Source organism: Acomys minous (genome assembly GCF_964271855.1).
Source record: "Acomys minous genome assembly, chromosome: 3".
Taxonomy (NCBI): Eukaryota; Metazoa; Chordata; class Mammalia; order Rodentia; family Muridae; genus Acomys; species Acomys minous.
The window spans coordinates 145,235,100-145,244,652 of record NC_140485.1 but is presented as its reverse complement, the minus strand read 5'-3'; the positions used below and the strand labels follow the sequence as shown (position 1 = coordinate 145,244,652).

General features: G+C 43.0%; 1 pseudogene across 1 annotated transcript; it reads right to left on the bottom strand.

Annotated features, from left to right (window-relative positions):
• Positions 1-290: 290 nt before the first annotated feature.
• LOC311595256 (U6 snRNA-associated Sm-like protein LSm1) lies at positions 291-6,966 on the bottom strand (annotated as a pseudogene). Its single transcript, XR_014783614.1, has 3 exons — positions 6,944-6,966; positions 1,936-2,022; positions 291-1,241 (listed from the first exon to the last, which is right to left on the bottom strand). The product of XR_014783614.1 is annotated as a U6 snRNA-associated Sm-like protein LSm1 (transcript).
• Positions 6,967-9,553: the final 2,587 nt, after the last annotated feature.

Here is a 9,553-nt window from a genome sequence, read left to right as displayed (position 1 = left end):
AATCTCCAAGAGCAAAGAGCAAAGTGATAGACAACAGGAAGAAAGTTTTGTCCCTGTTTTTCATCTAAAGCAGCTAGTCTGGCTTTGGATATGTACTTAGCAACTAACAGAAACTAAGCTTAAGTAGCACAGGAGGAAGAGAGCTAAGGAATGTCAAAAAAAAAAAAAAAAGGAAAATTGAAGTCAATTCACTGGACACAAAAAAGCTGTAGTTCATTGTTGAATTCATTTTTAAATTAATTTTTATTTTTATTTTATTTATGTGTATAGGTGTCTTCCTTGAATTTTTTTTATGTGAATGACAGTTCTGAGGTTCATTCTTTATTTACAAGTCAATGAAGAAAGAAGTGTAAACTCTGAGATAAGAAAAGCAATATAAAGACATGATTCTTGGCTCCACAGTGGCTTGTGAGGGAAGGTCATGTCACTGTTTCTTTAAACAATAAAGCTGGGCACAGTGGCACACACCTGCAATCCTACACGTTAGAGGTCAGCCTGGTCTACAGAGTGAGTTCTAGGTGAGCAATGGCTATGTAATAAGACCGCTTGAAAAAGCAAAGCAAAGCAAAATACATAATGAATGGTTTTGTTAAAAAAAAAAAATCCCATGGTTTCTTCACATTGGCATATATGTAAGACCACCTTTCAATTCTGCGCTCTGGTCAGGTATGTGAGGTGAGCAGCAGTCTCTCAGCAAGAAACTCAGTACTCATCCAGGGTATCTGCCCGAGGAATGGAGAGGCCCCAATCTTTTAGGGCCTGCACCTTCAGCTTCTCTGCCTCCAGTCTGCCCTGCTGCTCTACTCTCTGTTCTTCTAGGATCTCTTCAATAGACACTTGCTGGAGGGGCGTGTCACTCTCCTTTTCCAAGTCTGTTTCTCCTAGTAGGACCACATTTTCTCCTCTGACCACAAAAATTCTTCGAGGAATACCACCGTACTTTTTGTCCACATGAACGCGCTCCACAGTCTGATGAAGCACTAAATTAGCAAACTGATCAATGGTTCTTTAAAAACCTGTAAGTGTCCTTCCATCTCGAAGTAGGACCAAATGCTTTTTGTCGATGTCCTCAATGAGGCTTGCGGTGCCCAGCATATAGTTCATTTTGACCTCTTGCAAGGCAGCAAAGGACAGCGCGACGGGTCGCCCGTCGGAGGGACGCAGACGGGAACACGCGGCTCACCTGCACCTCAATCCTCTTCCTTGAAACTTTGTCTGCATACCATGTTCATACATGACGCCTTCATTTAAGTGAACAAATAATTTTTAAAAGTTTGTTTCATCAAATAGAAGGGTGAGGCTTGACTGGACAGAAGGACAAGCACCACACAGATGGGGCACATGTTCCTGCACTTTGCCACACAAAGTTTAAAGACAGGTGAAGGCTATCAATGGTATCTATGATATGTAGATTTCTTTCAGCATGTGGAAACGGTGTTATTTATTTTAAAATGCCAACATTTAAAATACACCAGAATTTATGTTTTATTATAATTCTGTATCTCAAAAATTGTTTTATAGAATTTTAGGATGTCTGAAATGAAATATTTTGCAAACACCACTCCAAGGTTGATAGATGGCTGCAAATTTAATTTATAGACTCATGCTGCCCCCTGGTGGTTAAAATGGTCAGCTGACCACTTGGTGCATAGCATTTGGGGGACATTTTCATTTCTTTTTGTGGCATTAGATAAATAGAAAACTTTGTAAAGTCTGGATACACAGAAGAAATGTTCAGAAAATCAGTGTTTGCAACTAACTGAGTGCACCGTGATAACAGCGTGTCTGCCCTCTGCTCTAATCAACAGTCCTGTTGTTATCTTTACTGGGTCATTTCAATAGTAAAACACTTCTTCACTTCCAAATATTTGCTTCTGCTTCTTTTAAAATAACTCCCCCATTAAAAACAATTGTTTGAGCTTGCCTTGAACATACCTCATCGTCCAAACAGCTCGGTCTTCAGGCATAGCGGCACCATACCGGGTCTCCACACTTTTAGAACTGTGAGCCTGCTTCTCTGCCCTGCAGGGTTGATTTTTTGGAGAAGTTGCTGTAACCACATTTTGTATTTTCTCACTGAATTCACACCTGGGTTGCATTTTTCTTTCCTCTTCGCTGAAACTTTCCTGTTAGGCTCTACAATTAGTTCACTTATAACAAATTCAGTGAAACCTTCCCTGCGCACCTTGGTAGCTTTGGATAGCTGATCATTTAATTTAAAAAAGATATTATGTAAAAATGGTCTCCTAGAAAAGACTTAATGGCTTAAAAAAAATCATTCAAAATAACTCCCGAACAAAAGGACTTTTTAGAAAACTCATATGCACTCTCACAAAATACTGGGGACACTGATTCACCCTGTCTGTTTTCTGCCTCTTATCTGTCCCTTTGAGGATTGCCAGCGGGTAACGACCAGGGTTGGGGAAGCGGGGATCAACAGCTCCCATGAGAAAAAACCCAGCCCACCCAGCGTGCAGCATCCATCGCGTCCCCGCTAGCTGTGTCCGTCCTCTGTGGTGGCAAAACCTTGCGCATTGTCTAGTCTGTTCAAGAACCAACCTACATGTTGTGTGGAAGGCATCTTCTTAGGTGTACCATATTTCCTAACTGCCCTGACATACAACAAGTATATTACAAATACACAGTCACAAGAAAGGCATTCACTATTTTATAATTTTTGCATAGACCAAATAAAAAGACCCAGTCAAATAAACAAACCTATAATTTAACTTAAAAATGTAAACAAAATAGTTTTCAAATAAATTGATATAAAGATGATAACACAGGAAAATGGTTTGTGGCCTATGTATGCAGAAGAGACTTAATTAAAATCTAATGTTTTACCCATAAGAAAAAAAAAGGAGGGGGGACCGTTCACTACCATTAAAATTTCTGTTCAGACTCCAAGATGAATGTGCACACGGTCTCTGAAGTCCGGGTCAGAGACTGCGGACCAAGTGAGTGATCTCACTGCTGACCCCAGAACATGCCAATGGCTGTGTTCATGGAGGAGAGCACACATCTGGTGAGATGGCACGCACAGATGCAGGCCCTCATGGATGGCTCCCGGGTCCAAGAGGCACACACAGTCCTAGGCTCCTGGCCCAGGTGCCTTCTGTCTCAAGTTCCAGAAACACATGGCTCTAGCATCCAGACCCCAGCCTCCTCCCCCCTCCCCCAGGACAGCTCACAGATAACCAGGGGCTGGATCCCAGCCTTCGGTTCTACCTGCCCCCCAGTGGAGACTGGCTAAACAGTAAGAGCCCAGCACACTGGGAATACCAGGAGCGCAGTGTCTGCGGGACTACAAGACGCCTAACTGCAGATGCCAAACTGCCAGCATCCTTTTGTGTTTCCCAGGAGAGAGGAGAGGACCCTAGCTGCCAGACACAAGCTGTACCACCCTCAGACCTCCCAGCTACTCCCAACAGCCTGAGGATGACACCGGATTGCAGAGAAAAAGCCAATCTGACCCACAGTCCTACAGTCCGTAACTCTGCTAGCTTTGAGGAGACTTGCAGGACCTCAAGGTCACACAGGTTAGAAACCCACGCCCCAACACCCTACCTGTAGGTCCAGCTGGGACGGAACCAGCAGAAAAGAGCTGTAGGCTATTTAAGGGGAACCAGCCCATGACCTAGCCCCCCACCCTGCATGCCTGAGAAGTCCAGCAGGCTCCAGGAATAACCAGCCGATGGCAAAAGGCCAGCCTAAGGACACAGTCAGCAAAACCCAGGACAATGGCAACAAGCTCTGTTCATCCTAACACCGCTGAACCACAGGAAAAGAACCTTAAATCTATGCTTATGAAGGTGGTAGACACCCATACTTGCAACTTCACAGCTCACCGAACAGCTTTAGAAAAAAAAGCTAACACACCCAAGAGGGGTAGACCGTGGGAAATAATCAAACTCAGGGCTGAAACCAGTAAATTAGAAACAAAGAGAACAAACAATACAGAGAATCAATGAAACCAAGAGCTGGTTCTTTGAGAAAATCACAAGATACACAAACCCTTAGACAAAAATAACTAAAAAGGCAGAAAGACAGCATCAAAATCAGAAGTGAAAAGGGGGACAAAACAGACACTGAGGAAATCCAAAGAATCGTACAAAAGCCTGTACTCCACAAAATTGGAAAATATGAATGAAATGGACAATTTTCCCTCATAGATTCCACTTACCAAAGTTAAACCAATATCAGGTAAACAAGTTAAATTGTCCTAAAACTTCTAAGGAAATAGAAGCAGTCATTAAAAGTCGGCCATCAAAAAAAATAATAAATAAAATAAAATAAAGCCAAATAAATGGTTTCAGCACAGAATTCTACCAAACTTTCAAAGAAGAGCTAAACCCAATACTCCTTAAACTATTCCACAAAATAGAAACAGAAGGTCATGCCAAACTCATTCTATGAGACCACAGTCATCCTGATACCTAAACCACACAAAGGCTCAACAAAGAAAGAGGATCCCAGAGCAATTGCCTTTACGAACATTGATGTAAAAATACTCAACAGAACACTTGCAAACCAAATCCAAGAACACATCAAAGTAGGATTCATCCAGGCATCTAGCAATGGTTCAATATACAAAACTCCATCAATGTAATCTACCATATGAACACACTGAAAGGAAAAAAAAGCACGTCATCTAACCAGGGCCCAGAGGGGTGGGGCAGACTGAAGCACCATCAAAGACCATGCACAGACTGGACCTAGGCCCCCTACACAGATGTAGCTGATGGGCAGCTCATGTGGGTCCCCCGAAAAGGGGAGCGGGAGCTGTCTCCGACATGTACTCCGATGTTTGTTTTTTGACCACTCTACCCTAGAGGATGCACTCAGTCCTAATGCAACCTGTCGAGCCGGGATGGGTGGAGCTCCCCTTTTCTGAGGAATAGGGGAGAGGAGGGGCAGGGAGGGAAGGCAGGACTATGATGGGAGGAGGGAGGGGGCTATGATCGGGGAGTAAAGTGAATAAATAATTATTTTTTTTTAAAGGAATTTCTGTTCTGGAGCAAGTCCCCAGTACCCACATGGTGGCTCACGGCCATCAATAACTCATTTCAGGGGGATCCCGTGCCTTGCTCTGACCCCCATGGGCACCATACGTAGTACAGAGACACACATCAAGATTGTAGTCATTTGAATAGGGATGGCCCCATTGGCTCATGTTTGAATAATTTGCATAATGGTTCACTTGTTAGTGAAACTGTTTGGAAAGGATTAGAAGGTTCCTTGTTGGAGGAGGTTGAGTCACCAAAAACAAACTTTGAAGTTTAAAAAGACTCCATTCCCAGTGTGCTCTCTGTCTCCTGCCTGTGGATCAAGATGTGAGCTCTCAGCCACTGCTCTAGCACACACCTGCCTGCCTCCTTGCTGCCATTCTCCCCATCATTGTAGACCAGGCTGACCTTGAACTCACAGAGATCTACCTGCCTCTGCCTCTCAAGCGCTGGCATTACAGGCATGTGCTACCAAAACCCCTGGTCATGGACCCTTAAACCCTCTGACACTGAGCCTTGGTCATGGTGTCTTTGTGAGACTAGAAAAATAACTAGGGCACAAACGCTCAACACACGAAAAGAAAAATGAATAAATCTACAACAAAAATGTGTGACTCGGAAGGGCTGATGAGCTCTCTGCTCACCATGTCCTTTGGCACAGGATCTCTCGCTGAACTGAAGGCTCACTGCTGGGTGTGTGAGAGTGGCTTACAAGCTGTGGTCCAGCTAGTCCAACAATGGCTGCCTACCAACGGAAGGTTCAAGAGTCCAGAAGTCCTTCGCTCCAAGAGGCTGTATGTCTCGGCTGGTCTCAGGCTATGCCCGAATCCTGAGGGAGCGGGCTCTAACGCCAGTGAAGAGATGAACTTGCCAGCAATCGCGACAGCAAGCAAAGGGCCAAAGCCTTCTTCCTCCATGTCCTTTGTCTAGGCTGCCACCAGAAGATGTGGCCCAGACTAAAGGGGCATATTCCCACCTCAAAAGATCTGGATTAAAAGTGGGACGTCCCACGTCAAATGATTGAGGTAAGACCCAGCCACTTGGGTCTTAGATAATTCCAGGTGTGGTCAAGTTGACAACCAATGACAGCCAGCATAACGGGTCATGTCCCAGGATATACGTGCATGGCCAATAGATTCTCGGTTCTAAATAAAGTAGCTAAATAAACCAATTAGAAAAGAATACTGTTTTCAACAATGATGCTCGGAAACTCCAATCTGTATGGGGGACTGATAACTAGCAAGTTGCAGTTCTTCTATAAAAACCAGGCTGTAGGAGCCGGAGTGATGGCTCAGTGGTTAGAGCACTGGCTGCTCTTCTGGAGAACCTGGGTTAGATTCACAATGCCCACATGGCAGTTCTCTGCACAACTGTCTGCAACTCCATTTCCAGAGAATCCAACACTGTCTTCTGGCCTACAGAGGCAACAGGCAGGCAATGGTGCACAGTCATACACACGAAGGCAGAGCACTCACACACACAACATAAATAAACCCAAAAAGGTTTACTTAAAAATTGGATTCATGAGCTGGGCGCAGTGGCACATGCCTGTAATCCCAACGCCCAGGGAGGCAGAGGCAGGTGAATCTCAGCCTGGTCTACAAAGTGAGTCCAAGATAGCCAGGGCTACACAGAGAAACCCTGTTTCAAAACAACAACAACAGAAGAATGGATCCATGGTGGAACAATTACTCACCAAGTCCACACTTATACTGCACTATAGCATTTTACTATATGTAGCACTATCAGAGCTCACCAAGTCCACATTTATAATGTACTGTATGCATTTTATTATACATAGAGTTTCTGGATGAAGCTGACAAAGAAAAAGAACAATTCATTTTAAAGTTTTGCTTCTTAGAACATGGACAATTTACAAAAGAATGCCCCTCTCATTAAAAAAAAAAAAGGAGAAAACTAGAGAAATATATACATACATGCTCATGACAGCAGAGATCACCGAGCAGTGAATCCCAAAGAGTGTCAAAACTCTTTAAGTGGAGCTGGAATACACAAACTGTATACTCAAGTTATGGCACGAAGAGTGCACAGAGCAGACAATCAGACACATCACAGCGATTACTTACGGCTCAGCGTGAATGGGAGCTCTCCTGCACACACACTGGTCTTTCAGGAAACTGTCCACTGGAAAGCCAGTGATAATATTTGGGTACCCAAACGGTATGAATGAATTCCCAGCTTCTGATGAATCAACATCACCAGAAGATTCCAGAACATCAGAAAGCCCTTGACTGGTCATTTCTCTGAGAGAAAGCAAGTACTGTGAGATCAACACAATAAAGGAAAACAGTGTGGCAGAGCCAATGGGCCCCCGTGACAGTCACTTAAACAGCTGCAGATGCGTCACAAATTAGTACATGGGGTTAGGACAGGCAGTGGTGGCACGGGCCTTTCACGCCAGCACTTGGAAGGAAGAATGAGACGGATCTACACTTGAGTTCCAAGCAGGCAAGGGCTACATAGTAAGACCCTGCCCAACCCTAGCTACACCTCAAAAGAAAAAGAGGAAGAGAAAGAAAATTCATGGGTAGCAAAGTCATAAAAGAAAGTATTTTATGAAATCTTAAAAATTACAATTATGTAAGGTATTAAACATCTAAAAATACATATAAGAATTGTGTAACACAGCAATGAAAAAAAACATAAAATAATGGAGAGCTATATTAACGACTTGGAAGTCTCCATACTGTGAGCGACTATCCCCAATGTGACCTCAACTAACACCCCAGAAAGCTGCTTATCAAGTGTGAAAGCAAAGAAATTCGAAAACTTGTAATCATTCTGAAAAAGCACACAGGACTAACACTTGCAAACTTGGGAGCTTCCTGCCAACAGTAGTGAAAATATCGTGTGCTGCTGCTGTAAGTGCATAACTACAGACGGGCAGTGCAAAAGAGAGAGCTCAGCGACAGACTGGCACGTGCATGGTGCCTGTTCTCAGAAAGAGTGAAAAACGAAATTCAGTGTTCAGCAAACTGGAAAAATCTGGTGAAACAGCTTGTACTATTTTTGTAATAAATTCATTGAAAATCTAACGGTTACCTGGTTCTGTTTTGCATGTGTAAAATAACATTCTAAATGCTTGGTAGTTTGTGTTTTTCACTTCCTTAACTTAGACCATAACGTGCACAGAACACCGTGTATATACTAAAATTATATGCTTATTTCCTGCATGGTACCAATATACTTATTTGGCCTCATTTTAGGTCAGCAAAAATTAAAACCCACATTTAAAGAAAATTTAAGCAGAGTAGATGACAGAATGTAAAATATTTCATTTGGTAGTTTGTTCCTTCTTCTTTGCTGACACAGGATGAGCAATGGCCTTCTGCATAAATGCCACAGCAGAGGGTGTACCCTGGAGAATTTATGTCTCTACTTACGCTTAGTTTAAAAAGCAAACATTAAGTTTTTACAAAAATTATTCACTGGAGAAAGCATAATTTCAATGGAACCTATAACTGAACATTTAACCCAAAAGGTATCTCCAGATAAAGGCATGCTGTTATGAATCAGCACCATGGCAAGGCATAAAGATTTGTTTGTCCTGAATTTTAATATGTTTGATAAATGTATCTATTAGTGTTTTATATACAGATTCAAAAACATCTAAAACTTATTTGCTACAAAATAACCACTAAGAATTTTAACCAAGGTTCCTTCGTACTAAGATGAAGCTGGTAAATTCTAACAACTCCCAACACCATGACTGGGTGTTTTCCTAAGCTCCAGCCCGACCCCTGTAAAGCTGTTATATATAACTACAACAGTTACTTATCATCCAAAGATAATTTTCTAGCAGTTTTCTAGTTTTTTTTAGTGCAGATAAAACGACCTAAACATGAACTGAGCAACAACAGATATGCCAAAGTTGACAGGGAAAAGGCCACCAGGCCTCAACTCCACACAGAGAGCTGGAGACAACGGAAAAGTGCTGGGGGTGGGAGAGGTCGTCTTCCCCAGGGAGGGACAGGACTGTGCAGTGCCAAACGGCCAGCCCTGAAAACATACAAACAAGGAACATCACACAGACTGACCAGGTTATATGTAGGAATACTGATACACACACACACACACACACACACACACCACATCCTAACAACAATAAAAATGAGGCCATGCCATGAATGTGACAGCAATAACACACTGGGGGTGTGATGTAATTATATTGTAACCTCGAAAACAATTCAATAAAACTGAAAAAGAATCACGCCACTTCAGTGCGACAGCTTTTCTCAAGGCTGGCCTGTGCTGCATGTAGTTAAGTTTCACATATAGAGAAAACTGTCACAAAACAAAAAGCACAGAAGGCTGGTGAATATCCCTCAATAATCTCACCAGAGTCTACTCAGCTTTTCATTGTAAGCTGCAAAACTAGGTAACTGAGATGACCACAGAGTTAACAGGCCACGTTATACAAACTGCAGTGGTTCTGCAGCACTGTGGAACTGCTGAGGCTCTTCTGTCTCGCTGGTCTCACGCCCTAAACACAGAGGGTTTTCTTTATAAGCAGACAAGCCATTGCT